General features: G+C 41.5%; 1 protein-coding gene across 9 annotated transcripts in view; it reads left to right on the top strand.

The window, feature by feature from the left end:
- The window catches only part of PTPRE (protein tyrosine phosphatase receptor type E), a 318,077-nt gene that overhangs the window by 96,632 nt on the left and 201,160 nt on the right, over positions 1-20,285 (top strand). For 7 of the 9 annotated variants that reach the window (XM_033941674.1, XM_033941670.1, XM_033941665.1 and 4 more), the window contains one exon: positions 3,706-3,792. The exons of the other annotated variants lie outside the window; for them this stretch is intronic. The gene's annotated coding sequence lies outside the window, so the exon portion shown is untranslated. The remainder of the gene's footprint in view (positions 1-3,705; positions 3,793-20,285) is intronic. 9 annotated transcript variants of the gene reach the window in all.

Raw genomic sequence — 20,285 nt, 5'->3', positions numbered from 1 at the left:
ATTACAATTTTATTACTTTTTACATTACATTTTTATTTTTTTACAATAAAAATTGAGTGTAAAATGCTTTAAAATGTAAAGAAACAGTCATGCCCTGGTCTACTACTATAATAGGTGTCAGAATGAAGTAGCCACAGGTGCCATGGCACCCCCCAAAACTCCACCGTTGCAACACTGCCCCTGCCACTCCTGAACAAATGGAGTTTGTTGAGGAAGGAGAGCAGTTTCCAGAGGAACAAAAATGGGAATCTCAGCAGAATAAACCAGAGCTTCAGTTGTACTTGTTTGGCCTCCTGAGGAAGGCAGCATTTGCTGAAACATGGACCATGTTGAGTCCTACAATATACCATTCCTTACTGTGACTTGCTACCTCACTCTTGTGACTTATTTCATCTTTTTTAATAAACATTTGTTATACATTTTTATATCTACTCCTATGTCATCCTTATACTGAGTGTTTTCTTTCCACTTTTTTATTTGGCTAAATTTAACAGTGGGCAACTGTGTGGCACTGGCTAGGCCCCATTTATACCTGGGGCATTTATACCCTTTGCCCATTGGTAAAAACAGCCCGGCATATACCTCAGCATTTTTACCTATCAGGTAACTCCTTCTTCCCTGCTACTGTGCTTGCATATTTGTAAAGTTTGCCATGAACATGTGCAAATAGTGCTAGATATGTTCTCAGTCTAGATACACAGATTTGGATGTATTTGTTAGTCATCATATACATGTGTATCGTTAGCCAGCACCTTACCTAATTTATAAAAGGCTCAGCAAACATTGAGTTTTTGATAAAATATATTTTTTTAATTATTACATTTATATTCCACTCTATCAATCTGTTTCTAAGAGAATTACAAATAAACATACATATTTAGAGAACTACGCCTCTGACAAAGGTAGGCACCGGAAATGTAGGCCATGGTTTTCAAGGCCTACCTTTGACGTGAATCATGCCTATATAGGCACTTTAACCACACTTACAGTGGCGTTAGGTGCCATAAAGTGCCTCCAGAGACACAGTTCTGGTGCTTTGCATTTTCTCTTTAAGTCCAGTTTAAACAGCATTTTGGAGTAGAGAATGACAAGGGGACAAATTTGTCCCTGCAGGAACTCAGTTTCCCTATCCCATCCCCGCGAGTTTTGTCACTGTCTCTGCCCCTGTAAGTTCTGCCTTAATTGCGCAAGCCTCAAACACTTATGATTTTAAAGTGTTTGAGAGTTGTGCAGATGAGGATGGAGCTTGCAGGGATGGGCAGGAAAATGAGTTCCCGCGGGGACTGGGAAAATTTGTCCCCATGTCATTCTCTATTTTGGACTTAACTAGGGCGCCTACCGGCACCTAAGTTAAGGCACCGTGTATAGAATATAGGCTTTTGTTTATACAAAACAATCTTAGACACAACTTAAAACAATAAGTTCAATAACTTTCATCATACTTTAGCTAACTATCAAGTTCCTTAGTTCTTCTATCAATCCATCCTTAGCCATCATACATTTATCCACAGAAATAATATTTTCAGTTTTGGAGCTATACTCATCCTTGAATAAAAAATGTTTTCAGTAAAACTTTTAAAGTTTTAAAATCTATTACTGTCCAAATCTTTTTGGGAAGCATGTTCTACCACTGTCTACTTTCCTGCAACTCTATTTAAACATCTTCTTTGAGGATCAGCCTACATATATGAAATTATTTCCATACTGTGGTTGGAGTTCCTTGACTAAAATAGCCGGTTAGTGCTGAAAATCTTAACAACAGTAAATGACAGCAGATAAAGGTCTAATAGTGATTTGTCCAGTGTGGTTAGATTGAATACAAATTCACTTATAGAACTCGGCAGATCTTCTTCCCACATATCCCTCACCTAACTTATTGAAGTATTGTAGTAGCATTGGGTAATTCCATTTCAACTGGTCCAATTTCAAGAAGGGTCCACACTTGACATCTTCCATGAATACAAAAAGGTGACCCAAATAAAGGGGCCCCTAACTCTGGACCTGGTTGAGATCATTCTCCAAAACTTTGGATATCTTCATTAGAGGTCCCTGAAAATATTTCAGCAGTTTCTGAGATGGTTGAGTGTGGAGTTCTGGACCACTTGTCATGGAATGACCTCATTCCCATTTCAGAATACCCTCAGTGATTTCTCACAGATTTGATTTTAAAGTTGCAGTTTGAGTGAAATGGTGTGGTGGCCATGCTAGTCCACTTTTCAAGGTAATATATAGAAATAAAACAAAAACCAAAGGAAATAAGGTAATGCCTTTTTTATTGGACTAACTCAATGCATTTTATGATGAGCTTTCAAAAGTAATCCTTCTTCATAAGAAATAAGCAGCTACTCCCTATAGTTTACCTCAGCAATTGTGAGATTCTCCAGTCAATATAGTCATCTGTGTGTAGTGTCTATTCTTCAGATAGCAACCACTTATTCTAATTGGATAGAACAATCTATAAAAACACAGATAGGGGTGGGCAGAAGTCTTTTTATTAAAGTCCCATATTTAAGAGTCCCTTCCAGCCTGAAAGGTCAGAGTAAAAAAATCCAACTTTTCTAGAGACCCAAATCTCCGAGATCAAATTTTAAACCATTCGAAGACCTACTATACATCTTTTTTTTAAAGGAAGCAGGTCAACGTTGCATTTACAAGACAATATTTTTAAAGAGCAGATTGGGATAAAGATGCTATTTCCCTTATTTGCTTTCTTTAAGAGGGCAGCAAGTGGCTTTTAAATATGGGAAGTTAATAAAGAGACTTCTGCTCTTAATGACCCTCTTCAAATCCTCCGTTTAAACTCATGTGTCCATACCAGTATGTGCTTTGCTTTTAAAGATTGTTTTATCCAATTAGATAACAACAAAAAGAATCCAACGGAGCTGCAGTAGATGTAGGACAACAAAGAAGCAAAGAAAAATACTGCAGAAATGATGTATTTGATGCCAAGTCTTTATTGCCAACAAAACGTTGTTTTAATGTGGTACACCTTTGTAGCATGCATTAAATATTAATGCATTCATCACTGATTTAATGTGCATTAAGCTACGAATTAGCATGCATACAATTAGTTTATGCACATTTAAAAAAGTGTGCAAAAATATCTGAAACCTGGGAAAATGGTTTGAAATTTTGCCCATAAATAAAGCAAATATTTTTTCCCCATACACACTAAAGTGTAGGAGCTCTCAAACCAGTCCCTGGGACCCACCAAACCTATCTGGAGGCAGTGAATGCAAATTTATGTCATGCATCACAATGAATATGCATTAGAGAATGACACGGTGACAAAATTCATCACCGTTCCCGTCCCCGCGGATAACCGCGGGAAACCATCTTCATGTCATTCTTTAAGGAGAGAGGGAAGAATCAGAGTATGAATGGCCACAACCACTGACCCACAAGCTTTGCTTTGAAGAATGCTGGTGTAAAAGGACTGAGGTTGAAATAGACATTAGAAAATGACATGTGATTATTTCCCGCGGTTATCCGCGGTGACGGGGACGGTGACAAATTTTGTCACCATGTCATTCTCTAATATGCATGACATAAATTTGCATTCACTTCCTCCAGTGACTGGCTAGGTGTATCCCGATAACTGGGCTGAGACCCCTGCTAAAGTGCCTTGTCTATTTGTGAAAATAATGATGGCAGTTTGAACATTATTCAGAGAGTACATTACTGGTTTGGGTTTTGTTGTTACAGTTTCACAATTACACAACATAATTATGGCAAAGAAGAAGTGCCCTGAGCAGAAAAAAAACACCTGAAGAGCACATCTGAAAGATCAAGGTAAACTAAGAACCTTATAGCATAGTGGCTGCATGGCTGCTTGGAGAACAGTCAGGAAAGAAATTGACTTTTAAAATTATAGTGCATTTATTCATTTCTCCATTAAACTCATAGGATGTATCAAATATGTACAAAATTAAAATGAGTTTAAGGAACGGACGCAATACCTGTTGACCACTTCCCATGTTAGTTTAAGAATTATCTTGCAAACTAATTTTTTCACATGCCACTATCATTTCACACACACTATCATTTCACACATCATTTCAGCACGGAAACTGAATTACTTTGTGTTTTCTTGATGAAAGAGACCATAATGTTTTCTAAGCTAACAGAATATCTGGACCTTTGCCATTATGTTTAAATGTGTGCAGAGAGATATGTTTTGACAGGTAAGTTTTGAGTGATTTTCTGAAGCCGAGGCCCCCACTTACCTCGGCTTCAGAAAATCACTCAAAACTTACCTATTTAGTGAACATGACCCCTAAGGGCCCCCCAACTTTCATTACTCTTCGCCCCCCGAATTCTCCCCCTGCTCTTATCCTCCTCCACGATAGCTTCCCTATTCCCGACCTCCCCCAATCTCCCCCCCTCCTTCATCAAGTTCGGTTAAAATTTGTTATTTAGCTGATAAATTCATTGTAAATCTGCTGTCAACGCGGATCCTATGCTAACTGATGTAAACCGCCTAGAACTCGCCGGATATGGCGGTATATAAGAATAAAATTATTATTATTATTTTCTCATGGAAATGTACCTGAATTTCCTCACAGTGAGGGAAGGGGAATAAGACATGGTAGAACTGCCTAACAGGCTTGTGGAAAAATACACCTCATGAAGCCCAGCATTAAATCGTGAACACTAGTCAAAAAGGAGACTGGGCAAAGTAAAATTCTATATAAAAAATAATTTGAACAGGAGTGTTAACATTAGGGCCAGTATTCAGACCGTGGGAGACGGTGGCTAACTCCTGCAACTGGTGCTGACCACAGATATTCATTGCTGGGCTGTTTCTGGTGACCGACATTTAATATTCATTTTTGGGTGAGCTGCTAAAAAGTTAACCAGCTAAGTCAGTATTCAGTGCTGACCGGTTCAGTTTATAGCAGCCAAAGATAGGACTGCTATTTATGCAGCCCAATTTAGCTGCTAAACTTAGCCATATAGAGCTGAAAATTGCCAATTATCACACAATATAGATGGTTAACTTTAGCTGCTAATGTGAATATTCATTGGAGAAAACTGGTCATTTTGTGCTGAATACTTATATTTAAGGATCTAGGTGTCATTATCAGCTCAATGTGTGGCAGCTGCTAAGAAAGCAAATAGAATGTTAGGAATTATCAGGAAAGGAATGGAAAACAAAAATGAAAATGTTATAATGCCCTTATATCGCTCTGTGGCATTTAAATAGGAGGGCAGGGTAAAAAGGGAAAAGCACATAGATGGTAGGGAAGGGAGAGGGTGAAAGGCTGCATAAGAAGGGAAGAAGGGAGACATATTGCACATAGATTCACTAAGCAAACTGATCGTGTACCGATCGGTTTGCCACCCCTTTGCCACTAGATTTCCCTCCAGCCCAATTCACTAACTTCTCCTGCGATCCGCTTCCAATCTGTGCATGCAAATGAGGGGAAACGCATGCAAAATAGACAGGGACACGATTCACCAAAGAAATTTTTGAAACCGACTGGGCTGGCTGATCAACCCAAGAAGTGACTGCTGGGGACCAGTTGAAAACGTCTTTCCGACTCTCCAGCTCCATTGAAGCCCTGCTCTCTGCTTTCCCGAATCTCTCCTGCCTGCTTCCCCGGATCTCTTCCTGCTCTGCCCCGATCTCTCCTGCCTGCTCTCTCCCGAATTGCTGCCCTGCTCTGCCCCGAATCTCTGCCCTGTTCATCCCTGGATCTCTCCTGCCTGCCGCCCCAAATCTCTCCTGCCCTTCCCCGCACTGCTAGCCCATGGTTTTAACCCGCGGGTTTAAAGCGTATTAAAACCACGGGCTCGCTAGTCTACAAAAGTAAAATGTCAGCTCTTTTGGTGCTGTGTTTGAGAAGGGAAGCAGGGTTTCAAGGGCCGGCTTGAGAGCAGGAGAGTCGGAGCCTGAGAAAAAAAACCTATCAAAATAAAAAAAAATGGACACAAAACTCATGTGCAGACCATCTGCAGGGAAAACAGATGGTCTGCGCATGCGTCAGGATCGCACACTAGCGATCCGTGCGGGCAGAGGGGAACGTTTTTTCGATCGCCCTCATTACAATATTGGGCTGTTGTGAATTGGTCAGGCCTGCTGAAATCGGTCCCGGATCGGACCCAAAAGTCAAGGTTAATGAATCTAGCCCATAGAGGGAAAGAAAAAGGGAAGAGAGACTGCACATGAAGGGAAGAAGGAAAGCTAGATAGATTTGAGAAGGAGGCAGAAATATTGAAGAAAGCTGAATGTGAAAGAATACTTCCTGCATTGTGTCTATTTGGCACTAAAAAAAGGAGATGAGAAAAGAAATAGCAGGTTGAAAGGAGGCTCTGGAAACTGTTAAGAGCACAGTCAGAGGAATGCAGATCAAGATGATTAGAATAATAAAATCACCAGACAAGAAAGGTAGCAAAAATCATCTTATTTTCAATTTAGTGAATTAATTACATAGAAACATAGAAGATGATGGCAGATAAGGGCCATAGCCCATCAGGTCTGCCCACTCTACTGACCCACCCCCAAGTCTACTATCCTAGGGATCCCACTCCCGGTGACAGGTTCCCTTGGCTTAACCCTCTAAGGGATCCCACATGGGCATCCCATTTGCTCTTAAATTCTTGCACGCTGTTTGCCTCGATCACCTACACCGGGAGCTCGTCAACCACTCTCTCGGTGAAGAAATATTTCCTGGTGTTGCCATGACATTTCCCGCCCCTGAGTTTGAGCGGATGCCCTCTTGTGGCTGAGGTTCCTTTGAGAAAGAGAATCTCTTCTTCCATCTCGATACGGCCGGTAATATACTTAAACGTCTCGATCATGTCTCCTCTCTCCCTACGTTCCTCGAGTGAGTACAGCCGCAAATTTTTCAGCCTTTCCTCATACGGTAGATCCTTGAGCCCCGAGACCATCCTGGTGACCATCCGTTGCACCGACTCTACTCTCAGCACATCTTTTCGGTAGTGTAACCTCCAGAATTGCACACAGGATTCCAAATGAGGTTCTGTATGATGGCATTATGACTTCAGTGTTGAGAATTTACATCTGTTGGCTTTATTTTGCACTATACAGGAGGACGTGCATTTTTTTCTATTTCTCTGATGTTGCATGACATGCTGAGTCTAGTATCTCTGCTTTCATATTTTGTCTCCATTTAAGTTTTTGTCTGCATGTTTGCAATTTTATATCAGGAGAGAGTCATGTTCTGCATCTGCAGTTGTGGGGAAGGATTCTGCTGACGTGGTGTCTGTATAGGAATCTGTAACAGTCCATCTTGTTCCTGTTTCCCAGTAGCAAGTATATTGGTGCACTAGGTAGAGAATGGCACGGGGACAAAATTTTTCCCGTCCCAACAGGAACTCAATTTCCCCATCCCGTCCCCGTGAATGTTGACGCTGTCCCTGTCCCATTCCTGTAAGCTCAGCCTTAATCACACAAGCCTCGAACACTTATGATTTTAGAGTTTGAGGCTTGTGCAGATGAGGACAGAGCTTGCAGGAATGGGACAGGGATGGGAAAAGAACCCTCGGGACAGGATGAGGAAAATGAGTTCCTGCGGAGACGGGGGAAAATTTGTCCCTGTGTCATTCTCTAGCACTAGAGCCTGTTTTCATAGGTGGGTTAGGACTTTTATGGTTTGGTAAGTTTACTATATAAGTTTTCAGTGCCTTTTTGCAGGTTTTTGTGTTATTTTTTCAGTGTCTAGACTTTTTGAAAAATAAAAAAATGCTCAGGTAGAGCAGTCCTGGGCACATTCTGTTGGTTGGGTTTTTTGGATATCCACAATGCCTCCATAAACCATCTCATGCATTTTCATTGTAATTATCCCAAAAAACTGACTGACTGAGTTGAGAAGCACTGCAGTAGTGTCATCACACAACCCCCCCCCCTCCCCATCTGCTTTAAACAAAGTATCTGACAGTTGCTGTTCCTGAGTTGATTATCATAATTTGAATATTTTCATGTGACATTTTGTAAGGGGATAACTTCATTGTTGGGGAATATGGAGTTTATGATACAGAACTGGAGCTTTAAGGTTTGTATTGCAATAGTGACTAATCCTGTAGAGAATCCAAACTTCACGCCCACTTAGAAGAATTTATTGAATGACATTATCAGTTATAATGTTGGTTTTACTGGGTAGTTGAACAGGCTGAAGGGGGGAGGGTTTCTTATGTATAGAAGACTGCAAATTTAAAAGTGGAGAAGGGAAGAGAGTTATACATAGAATGTCGCTTTGACTTGCATCCCCCCACATACAATGCCTAGCTTACACCCCTGTTGTCACCCCATATATTTCTGTCTAGAGACGCCACTGCATGAGGGAGAGATAGTAGGGATGGGGTGATTGTAATATGATAAACCCAGATCCTTCTTAAGTCCTGTCTGTTGGCATCATTTTAACTTTAAAAGTCTGATATTCCTGGATTATATTTAAAGTATTATGACCAGAGCAGAGCAGCTAGGGCTGCCCTTAAGGCTTACCCTCAGAAGTGTCATCTTTATTGGGATTTGTGGGTTTTGATGTGGTGTCTATGTGAGTTGATTCTTGCCTTTGGCATCTGTCTTGTCTCTCCCTTTTTCACATTTTCTGCATTGAATTATCCCCTGAATTCTATGAAAAGTGCTAAAAATTATGAATGCAAATTTGGAAATGTGCCCAATTTGCTCGCACAGTTTGAGTAATGAACCAATTAGCGCCACTAATTGGGATCTTAATGAGAAATTATTGAAGTTAATTGTGTTAATTAAAATTTATGCTTGTAAATTTATGGCTCTTTTTACTAAGGTGCGCTAGAGGTTGTAGCGCACGCAGGAAATTACCGCACGCTACGCTTCTAGAACTAACGCCAGCTCAGTGCTGGCGTTAAGGTCTATCGCGCGCAGCAATGTAGCGCACGCCATTCTGCGCGTTAAAGCCTAGTGCACCTTAGTAAAAGGAGCCCTTAGTTACGGGATCTGCTACTGGTTGCTATGTGTATGGTTGCTAGTGGTGGAAAAGCATGGTTAGGGAACACCCTGTGTTTAAACTGTAAAATCTATTCTTTCAAATCTATTGACAGTGACATCATCCAAAAGTTAAATATAGAGGGGCATTTTCGATATGACGTCCAAATCCAAGTTTGGACATTTTGCTGAAGATGAACAAAAAATCCAGTAGCGAACATGACCATTTTCAAAACAGAAATATGTTTACCTTGTTTTTTTTTAAAAAAATGTCCAAAAGAAAAACACACAAAACAAGCCTTTGGAATGTAGGAGGGGCCAGCATTCTACATCTCAGCAGAGCAGTGGGACACCTCAGGAGGCACTGTAGTGAACGGTGACAGGTCAAAAGCGCGCTAGTCAATCGCGCGCGGACAAAATCGCAGACAACTCAGCGCTAAGACAATGGCACTAAAGACAATTGCGCGCCACTATATCTCCACGCAAGACAATTGAGCGCAGCGACAACTCAGCGCGAGACAATTCCGCGCACGATTGTCTATGAACCGTAGTGAACTGCACATAAAAGGCCCCAGGTATATAACTCCCTATTGTATGATGAACCCTCCAAAAGCCACCAAATTCCTACTGGACCCAACTGTACACCACACCAATACCCTTATGTCTGTAGGTGGCACCTATATGATAGTACAATAGGTTTGGGTTGGGTTTTGGAAGGTTCACACCTTCTACCACATGTCTACTAGTTAGAGTGGGATATGGGCCTGGGCCTCCTCTGAAGTCTGCTTCTGAAGCCCTTGCAGTTGGTCTAGCATAAACTCATGAAAACTTTACATTATAATCCTGTGGCTACTGATCTGTTGCCACTACAAGGGAATTTAGAGTTTTCTCCAGGACTTACTTCCAAGGTATTTCAGAACTGGGGTGCACGGCAGATACATCTTCTTGCTCATGTTCTGGATGAGCAGGGGGTTCTCTTCATTTATCAGGCACGTATGGATTCTATAGGGGAGAGGTGGGGAGATTATTTTTGGCTATCTTCAATTAATGCATTGGGGTTGTCTACTGGGATTTATCAGACATTACAGACTTTGTTTCTTCAGGAGGAGGGGGGCTCATTATCAGTCGCTCAATTACATAAGATGATCTGGGCTTTAATACCCCTAAAGCATATGATGACCTCCTGCGCAGAGGAATTGGGAATGTCTCAGGGATACAGATCTGTGCCAGGCTATCACACAGATACCTACCTCTATCACTGGTTCTATGTGGAGGGAATGCACATACAGAATCTTTCCTTTAGGGCATACTTCACACAAATATAGGCTTATCATTCGGGGTTGATATCCACTTCAACATGTGTTAAATGTAACAGAACAGCCAATACTTTTGCACATGCATTGTGGTGTTGCCCCCAGATTAAATCTTTCTGGGATCAAATTCTGGGCTACTTAGGGAAATTATGGGGAATCTCAGTTTTACCTTCTCCATTGGAGATTATATTTGGGAAGTCTGCAGCATGTGGAATTTATGGGAAAATTAGGACTTTATTCTTTCAGGAAGCTTCTATGGTTTGTTACAAATGTATCATGCAACGCTGGCTCCAAGATACACCACCAGGATTTTGGCAGTGGCACAGTCAGTTACATCAGTTCCTGTTGCTTGAAGCGATGGAGGCTAGACTATCTATTAAACGTAAAAAGACCCATATATTAACTCTTTACCACATAGAGCCCAAAGTTTGATTTTGAATACACTGTCTTGATCTGTGATGTGTAGTATTTGGGCCCTTTCTAATCTTTCTTGTGGGGGAGGGATAGGAAAGGGGGGGTGGATTTTGCTGTTCATATGAAGGGTTTATCATGTCTTTCATTGAAGTTCAAATATATCCTATAAAGGGGGCCTTCAGACATAGGCCCTCTTTGATTTGCTGTATACCTGTTCTTTTGGTATTCGTATTTATGACCATTTTTATTAGACATGTTTTTATTTGGATCCTATGGTATATACATGGAGAGGGAAAGGAGTAAGACTTTGAATCTCACAAATGTTCCTGTATCATCATCTTAGGGAACCTTATATAGTTTTATAGTCCATCCTGTGTTATACCCAGATAATCGATTGGGGGAGGTTGTTTTGTTAGCAGAAATAGACGACAACTGTTGTATGGCTATATTCTGTTTATTGTAGTAATTTCTACTGTCATCAATAAAAATTGTTTCATTCTACATCTTTGGGGGGTGGGAGAGGGTCAATGACCAGTGGAGAGTATGTGTTTGGGGGTCATGCTTACATTCATCCAGTGGTCATCTGGTCAGTTTGGTACCTTTTTGGCACTTATTTGTTATTAAAACAGATCTAGTCCTAAATGTCCAAATTGTGTCCTGGACCTATTCTTAAAAGTTCAATTATGGCAGAAAAACATCCAAGTTATTAGCCTGCCCTAGACTTGCCCACACCATGCCTTTAACACCCCTTTAAGATTTAACCAAACTGCAGATGAACAGTATAAAAATTAATCTAGAAAATAGGTTTTGAAAATCGAATTGGATGGGTTTGGCGAGAAAAATGTCCATCTGCTGCCATTTTTTGGACATTCTTCTTTTCTGAAAATGAGTTTCATATTGTCATACTTGGTTTCGTGAATTATGATAAGCACCCTGGTACTTTACGAAGGGTGTCTTAACATGGCTTCTCAGCCATGTATTAGTTGGTCTAGATAAGGTATAGCGTAAAGGGGGACATTAGCAAGGTGGGCTGTGAATGTATGGGGATAAAAAGAACAGAGTAGAGACAGCAATTTAGGGTGGATAACAGTTTAATTTTATGTGAATTGAAAGCTGGATGAATGGAACAAGATAGATTGTCTCAGCAGAGTGGTTTTACCAATCTCAGAGGAGATATTCTTGGGACTTGAAAGGATTTTAAGAGCAGTGTGGGGGTGGGGTAGGGGATGGATTCATGTGCGGCACCACCATGGATCTTGAGAACGAGCATAACTTGGCGATATTGCAAGTTATGCCCGGGGCTATATAATTTTAACCTGGTTAGTGTGTCACCGTTTAACCTGGTTGAAGAATTTTATCTTCTGAACATGTTGGGTGTTGGGGATGGCTTGACAAGTGAAAAGAAGTGTTTTCGTGAAGTTATTAATAAAGGCATGCTACTGATTCTGTCATACAAATTGCAAAACCCAATAGGGAATACCAATAATAGTACAGATAACAAAAATCCCAAGGTAATAATTCAGAGAAGTTGATAGCAAAGCACAGCTACATTATAATAAAATTCTAAATTTGTGATATATGTACCCTCAGTGCAAAAGTCAAAGCTAACGGGGCACTGGAGAACCAGTGTTTCACTTGGAGTAGAGCACGGCTTGAACGGCGGTGCCTATTCATATACAATCAGCTACACGTTTTGAAATGACTAATGTACATGGCAGTGGCTATAGTCCTTCCCCCCCCCCTGCTTCGGGTGATAGTGTGGCCTCCCGGATCGAGATTAGGTCATCTAGTAGATGGGGTAGAATTCTGTGATAGATACAGTAGTTATTGCTAGTGCTAAGAATTGATATGCTTATTAGAGGAACTAAGTTGTATGCTAGCGAAAATTACTGTATCGCTTATTGTTAAGTAACCATGCTGCGGCCTACAATAAACTTCTCTTAGCGGAATTAAAAAAAAACAACGTTTGTGCTGGACTATTTCTCAAGCCCCACTATGCACCATCACAGGCGTACATAAGTGCAATTAAATCATATAATGTAACCCATATAAAGTACGTCTTCAATCACTTTGGAATGCAATGCCATCGAACCTTCGCTCTGAAAATTCCCTAAACAAGTTTAAAACACACCTTAAGACATTTCTTTTTAAAGATGCTTATCAAAATTCCAATTAAGCTCCCAAAAAAACAGGAAAATAAAAATGCTTTTAGGAAGCGACACCCCCTTTTTCCTCTTGTTTTATCCTTCCTTTCTTCCCTTCCTTTTATTTTCTTTTTTTTTAATCTTTATTTATTTATTACTTTTACATTTTTTCCAAGAAACCTCTTGTACAGAATATTGAAAATAAGACAGATAAAATAAAATAGTTTAAACAAAACAAGATATCAATTAGGCAATATGATTCTTAATCAATAATGTTAATCCCATAATAATGAATCCATGAATTCAAGTGAGTGCTAACTTAAAACATATTATTAACAAGAAAGGCAAAACATCTGACTGTGGTAGTGGGAGTCTTCCTAATTACTTTGCTATATTGCTGCTGTTCCATTTACCCTTTCCAGGCGTTTCATAGAGAGGAACCCTGTTAATTGAGAAGGTTCAAAGAATACATATGTATTGGATCTATGTTTAACAATACATTTACAGGGATATCGTAATAAAAAAACACCTCCCATCATTGTTACCCCTGGTTTAAGGAGCAAGAATTGTCGTCTACGTTTTTGGATATCTTTAGTCACGTCCGGGAACATCTGCAGTGTTCTCCCCAGAAATTTTTTCCAGCCGGGTGGCATGAAAAAGTAGCTGGGTGGGGTGGGCGAGACAGGGAAATTTGATGGTGGGGAAAATTAAGGGCTCCTTTCACAAAGATGCGTTAGCACCTTAATGCGCGGAATAGCGTGCGCTAAATTGCCGCGCATGTAGCCGCTACCACCTCTTAAGCAGGCGGTAGTTTTTCAGATAGCATACGCTAATCCGGTGTGTGCGCTCAAAACACTAGCGCACCTTTGTAAAAGGAGCCCTAAATGTGTACTATTTTTATTATTTATTATTTACTATTTATTATTTACTATTTACTATTAATTATTATTTACTATTTATTATTTACTATTTACTATTAATTATTATTTTCCAATGTTCACTATTGCTTCCTTTTTTAAGGTTCGACACTTGTGCCAGAATATTTTTACTAAATTTAAGAAGTATCCAATTCTAGAAGTGAATAATTAGATATTCGCCCTCTTTCAAATGGTATAGAGCAGTGGTCTCAAACTCAAACCCTTTGCGAGGCCACATTTTGGATTTGTAGGTACTTGGAGGGCCACAGAAAAAATAGTTAATGTCTTATTAAAGAAATTACAACTTTGCATGAGGTAAAACTCTTTATAGTTTATAAATCTTTCCTTTAACAGTTAAAGGAAAGATTTATAAACTATAAAGAGTTTTACCTTATGCAAAATTGTCATTAACTATTTTTTCTGCAGCCCTCACATTTAAAGTTTAATATCTTTCCTTTCTCAAAATTGACACATTTCAATCACTATATTGAAAATAAAATCATTTTCCCTACCTTTGTTGTCTGGTGACTTTATTTTTCTGAAAACAACGAACAGACTGCAGATAATGTACAAGATGCAGACGTTGTTTATTAGTAAATGCAGTAACATATACAACCTTATAGTCAACCGAGGGACTCGACCCGGTCCGTGTTTCGGATAACACACCTTCCTCAGGGGTCCATGGTGGTTAAGGTATAAAGCAAACTGCATAAAAGATAACAAACACATGCCAATCACGATCAAATGGGTCAAGCAAGTCTTACACAATGCCATTTGATCGTGATTGGCATGTGTTTGTTATCTTTTATGCAGTTTGCTTTATACCTTAACCACCATGGACCCCTGAGGAAGGCGTGTTATCCGAAACAAGGACCGTGTCGGGTCCCTTGGTTGGCTATAAGGTTGTATATGTTACTGCATTTACTAATAAACAACGCCTGCATCTTGTACATTATCTGCAGTCTGTTCGTTGTTTTCTGGTTGCTGTTGTTTACTGCAGACTACGTTGGACTTTCTTTCTCCCTTTTGTGCATCGACTTTATTTTTCTGTGCATTTAACTATGTTTCCAGGGTCTTCTTGTCCTTTGACTGTTTTTCTCTCCGTCTTAACTTTCTGCCTTGCATCCATCTTTGGCATTAACTTAATATTCAATTTTTCTGCTTTCTTTTCAAAATCTATGTTTCCATGTCTTACCTTCCCTTCTATCTCTCTCTTCTTCTGTCCCTATTTCCATGGTCTGCATCTCTTTCTTTCCTTTCTCTCCATCCCTCCTTCCTTCCTTTCCCCTGGTCTGGCATGTCTCCTTCCCTCCCCCAACTTTTTATTTCTTTCACCCTGCCCCCTTCTTTCTTTCTCTCTCTATCCATGCCCCCATTCTTTCTATATGTCTGTCTTTCTCTCTCTCTCCGTGCTCCCTTTCTTTCTTTTTTTCTTTCTCCATGCCCGCCCTTTCTATCTCCATGCCCCTTTCTGTCTGTGTCCCGTTTCCCTTCTTTATTTCTGTCTCTCTGTCCCCCCCTTTCTTTCTTTACTTCTCCCTGCCCTCTCCAAGCCACCACCATTGGGGAACAGGCCGCCACCGCCGCAATCAGGTAACAGGCCGCCACCGCCGCAATCGGGGAACAAGCTGCCACCGCCACAATCGGGGAACAGGCCAGTGCCGAGGTCTTAACTCTCCCTGCATATCTTCCCCAGCGCGGGCCAACCAATTCACGCCACCCGACGTCAATTCTAACGTCGGGGAGGAACTTCCGGGCCAGCCAGGCAGCAATTGGCTGGCCCAGAACTTCCTCCCCAACATTAGAATTGAACGTCGGGTGGCGAGAATTGGTCGGCTCCGAGCTGGGGAAGATATGTAGGGAGAGCTAAGACCTCGGGCACTGACCTGTTCCCCGATTGCAGTGGCTTGGGGGAGGGCAGTGGGGAAGGAAGCAGATTGGGGACCCCTGCTTTACGCAAGAACAGATTGCGGGCCGCAAAATAGTCCCTGGGGGGCTGCATGTGGCCCGCGGCCACGTGTTTGAGACCGCTGGTATAGAGGTTTAAAAAAGGGAAATGCGTTAATGAAATCATTAGGTTCAATCTAGCCATCTATTTCTGCATGAATTTAAACAACTAAAAAAAAAAAGATAAATATAGCTCATCCAGTCATACAAGAAACATCTCTACAGCACCTCTAATAATATTTTGATCACTATATTCCTTCCTGAGGTCTCACTGAGGATATGAAATAGATGTGATCCCCACTTCCAAACCTCTTCCACATAATTTGAAGGAGACCTGTGTGATCGCACTATAGCAAAATAAAAAAGTAGCAGATAAAAATCAAAGTGAGAGCTAGGCAAAACAGTTTAGGTAAAAATGCAGGTAATAATTAGCAATGTATTAAAAATATTTTATTTTTATTTGCTTATAATGTCATTTGAAAGCTGTTTGATGTTAATACAGCTTTAATTTAATTCATTATAGTATGTGTGTGGGGGGGGGGGACAACACCTACATCAACAGTAAAGTTAGCATAGGGTCATTAAATCCAGTGGCTTACCTAGTATATATGACAGCCAGTGCTGATCATTTTTTAATAACCCCCTCCTCTATATAAAAAAAAGTTATTTTTAGTAATAATCCATGAGTTACACAACAAGGGTGCACCTAGGAAAAGGCAGCATCTTAAACACTGCAGTGAGCACTAGAACACATGCATTGTAAAACTAAACAAGCCAGATCTTGCACAGTCAATTGATCATGTACAGTCATTGCTAACAGAAAGCCATGTCCTTTTCATACACACAGAACAGAGATACACCCTCGCCTAATATGGAATAATCACAAACTAAAAATAGAAATATGTAAACAAAAGTTAAACTGAAACGCCAATAAACCAGACTCTGCAAACAATGCAACACCACAGAAACAGTGACACGTACCCTAATACTGTGCAAAATATAAAGACAGTAGATGTAAATTTGAAAAAACTGCTACATAACAATCACCACTTTACAAATTAACAAATATAAATAAAACAGGGAAGAGAGAAATAAGAAAATACCATTTTATTGGACTAATCCATTTTTCAATTAGTAGTAATTAGCTTTCAGAGGCCAAATCTTTCTTCAAGACAGTACAGTATACTGCTGTTATGGTATCCTGTCCTGACCTGAGGAAAGGGGTTTAGTCCCCAAAAAACTGCCTTATTTCCATTTTCTATTGATAAACTTTAATCAATACAGTTACAATACTACTTGATTCTACATAAAGCAACAACAAATTGTTTTTTCCACCTTTTGTCATTTTTGCTTTAATCATCTTCTCTTCACTCTCTTCTTTCTATTCAGCGTTTGTCCTCGCTCCCTTCCATGCAACATCTGTCCTCTCTCTTTGCCCCTTCCACCCAGCCTCTGCCCTCTCTCTCTCCCCCTTGCATCCACTGTCCACCCTCTCTGCCCTTTCCATCCAGTGTCCGCCCTCTCTCTGTTCCATATGGCATCTTCCCTCTTTCTATGTCCCAATAAACTGTATATCCTTTGCCCTTTCTCTCCTTTGTACTCTGTGACCTTTGTACTTTGTGCCTTTGTACTCCTGTGCCCTTTCTCTCCATTTCAGCTTCACCCCCTCTCCATTTTTTTTTCTCCACCACTCCCCCTATGCTCTGGCACCTCTATCCCCTTCTCTCCCCCCATGCCCTGGCATCTCTCTCCTCTCCTTCCATCTCCCCCTTTCACTCCATTATCTGGCATCTCTTCTCCTTCCTTTCTCTCCTTCCTTCCTTTCACCTGGTCTGGCATCTGTCTCCTCCCCCTCCCCCCATATGCCCTGACATATCTCCCCCCTCCATGGTCTGGTAGATCCTTTCCTTTCCCTCCCTCCTATGGTCTTGGAATCTCTTTCCTCTCCTCTCCCTTCCCTGGTCTTCCTTCTCCCCTCTCTCTCCCCAATTGTGTGCAGCAGCAGCACTTCAATTCCTCTCCCCCCTCCTCAATTGGATGTTGCAGCAGCATTTCTCTTCCCATCCCTCCCCTCATGCCCTGGAATCTCTCTCCTCTCCTATGTCTCCCTCTGCTTCCTTGCTCTGGCACCTTTCTTTCCTTTCCCTCTGGTCTGGCATTTGTCTCCTTAGTTTCCCTTCCCTCCCCTCCCCCATGCCCTGGCATCTCACTCCTCTCCCCTACCCCCTCCATTATCTTGCATCTCCACTCCTTCCTTTCTCTCCCTCCTTCCTTCCTTTCCCCTGGTCTGGCATCTGTCTCCTTCTCCCCCCCCATAGTCTGGTATCTCCTTTCTTTTCCCTCCCTCCTATGGTCTTGGCATCTCTTTCCTCTCCTCTCCTTTCCCTGGTCTTCCTCCCCCCTCCCATTGGGTGCAGCAGCAGCATTTCTCCCCCCCTAATTGGGTGCAGCAGTAACAGCATTTCTCTCCCCCCATCACTTCTCCCCCCCCCCCCGAGCCTCGATCGGCAGATTCGCTACAGGCTAAGGCAGGAGGTAAGCTTACAACTTGGAGCTCTTCCTTGCTTCGGGCCTTCCTCCCTGCTGGGTCCTGCCTTCATGGAAACAGAAAGTAGGCAGGACCCGGCAGCGAGGAAGACCCGAAGCAAGCAAGAACACCAAGTTGTAAGCTTTCTTCCCTGCCCTATCTCCCGCCTTAGCCTGTAGCGAATCTATTTCTCGGACCTACTTCATTTCTCTTAGGTACCTTCTCCCTCCGTTAGCTAGCAGCAGTTACCGAAGCACGCAGCTGCGAGCTTCCGCCTCTCCTCTTTCCGATTGGTTTTACTTTGTGCAGGAGCGTCTTGTGCGATAAGCTGCAGAACAAAAGTAAACACGACATCGGGGTTCTTCCTGTTTGTGCACTGGGTCATAATGAGCCTGCAGCCCCTGCCTCCAACTGCGACTGTAAAAATCGACCAGCAGTAGGAAAATTGTTTAAAAAAGTAAAGTTGAAAACCCTTTTTCTGGCGCTTAAAAAAAAAAAAAAGTCAGGCGGAGGCGAATTTGCAGCCAAGATGACAGCTGGGCGCTCACCTAATCTAGCCGGGCGGGGCGCTAGGGAGAACACTGATCTGTATCTTTAGTCCCAAAAATTCTTTATGTCTATTTTTGAAGAACATCTTTAGTAGCTAATCTCTATCAGGCAATAATGCCACTGTTAGTAATAACGTAGCAAGTTTTACTATATCCTTCAATGATGTTTCCAGGATTACAGTAACATCCATTTGTAAATCCTGTTTTAAAAGAGGAGGAAGATCTTCTTGTTCTTTCGCTGGTAAATAAAATACTTGTACAAAAGGAGGAAGCATATCTTCTGAAATATTCAAATTTTCCATAAGATATTTTTTCAACATTTCTTTAGTGGAAATCATTGAGGTTTTAGGAAAATTTAATAATCTAAGATTACTGGAGCGAGAATTATTTTCCAAATTTTCAATTTTCCTTCTCAAGTTAGTATTATCCCTAATAAGGGTAGTCTGAATTTGCTTCACTCCTAAGAAATCTTTTTCAATATTTTCCATCTTATTTTTCATTATAACAGTCTCTTGTTTAAAGTTTTTAAGTTCTTCTTTTTGTTCCAATACTCTTTTTTCTAATTTCTTTATTTGTGGAGACAATAACTGCCTCAAACTAATGACTAAGTCCCATAAGGAATCCAAGGTAACATTGCTGGGTTTGGGAAAGGAAAAAGTACCTGGATGTGTATTGCCTAAATTGTCTCAGTCTCCGGATTCATCACTACTTCACTTTCTCCTTCTAACTGCTCCAAAGCTGTTCCTGCCACAGACTTGATGACTCCTAGTGGCTGGCTCATCAAAGCCTCCTGAGAGAACAAGTCTACCTCTTCGGATAGAGTGTCTTCTTTTGGTGAGCTAGTTCCCTGCGGTTGTGGAGGCGGGATCTTTACGTCGGGGCTCAGAGTTGCGTCTAGCCCAGGGAGGTTCACCATGGCTTCACTCACTGCTAGGACCTCCAGCGGGTGATTTCCCAGTGTTACTCTCTCCTGCTGCAAGCGCCTCAGTAAATCGTCTATTGTAACCAGAGGAGAGGTTTCTGAGCACCGCAAGGCTCCACCAGCGCTTTTGCCTCTCCTCTTCGGCATTACGGCAAAGTAAGGTAGGACTTTAGGAGGACTTTACTATCGGCAGTTGCACTGGCTGCCAACGGAAGCACGAGTAAGGTTTAAATTCGCCTGCATCTGCTTCAAAGTACTTTATGGACTTGCCCCCAAGTACATAACAGATCTTTTCTCATTTTCCAACAACAAATGCAAGAGAAACTCGCACTCAAAATTCATTTCTCCTCCAGTTAGAGGTTGCAAGCTAAAAAAACACCATGAACACCTTCTCTCTCACCAAGCAGCCCTATGGGGTAAAGACCTAGATCAACTGCTTTTGCCCACTACCTACAGGGAATTTAGGAAGCGCCTAAAAACATACCTGTTCCTGAAACACCTAAACAACTGACCCGCTCTCCCCTCTCTCTCCCCAAGAACGGTCTCCATACCCCTACCCCTACCTCTACCTTTACCCCCCTTACCTCTTCCCACCACCCCCTACCTTTATCCCCCCCCTCCTTA

This window comes from Geotrypetes seraphini, chromosome 4 (genome assembly GCF_902459505.1).
Source record: "Geotrypetes seraphini chromosome 4, aGeoSer1.1, whole genome shotgun sequence".
NCBI lineage: Eukaryota > Metazoa > Chordata > Amphibia > Gymnophiona > Dermophiidae > Geotrypetes > Geotrypetes seraphini.
This window is presented reverse-complemented; position numbering and strand designations above follow the sequence as displayed.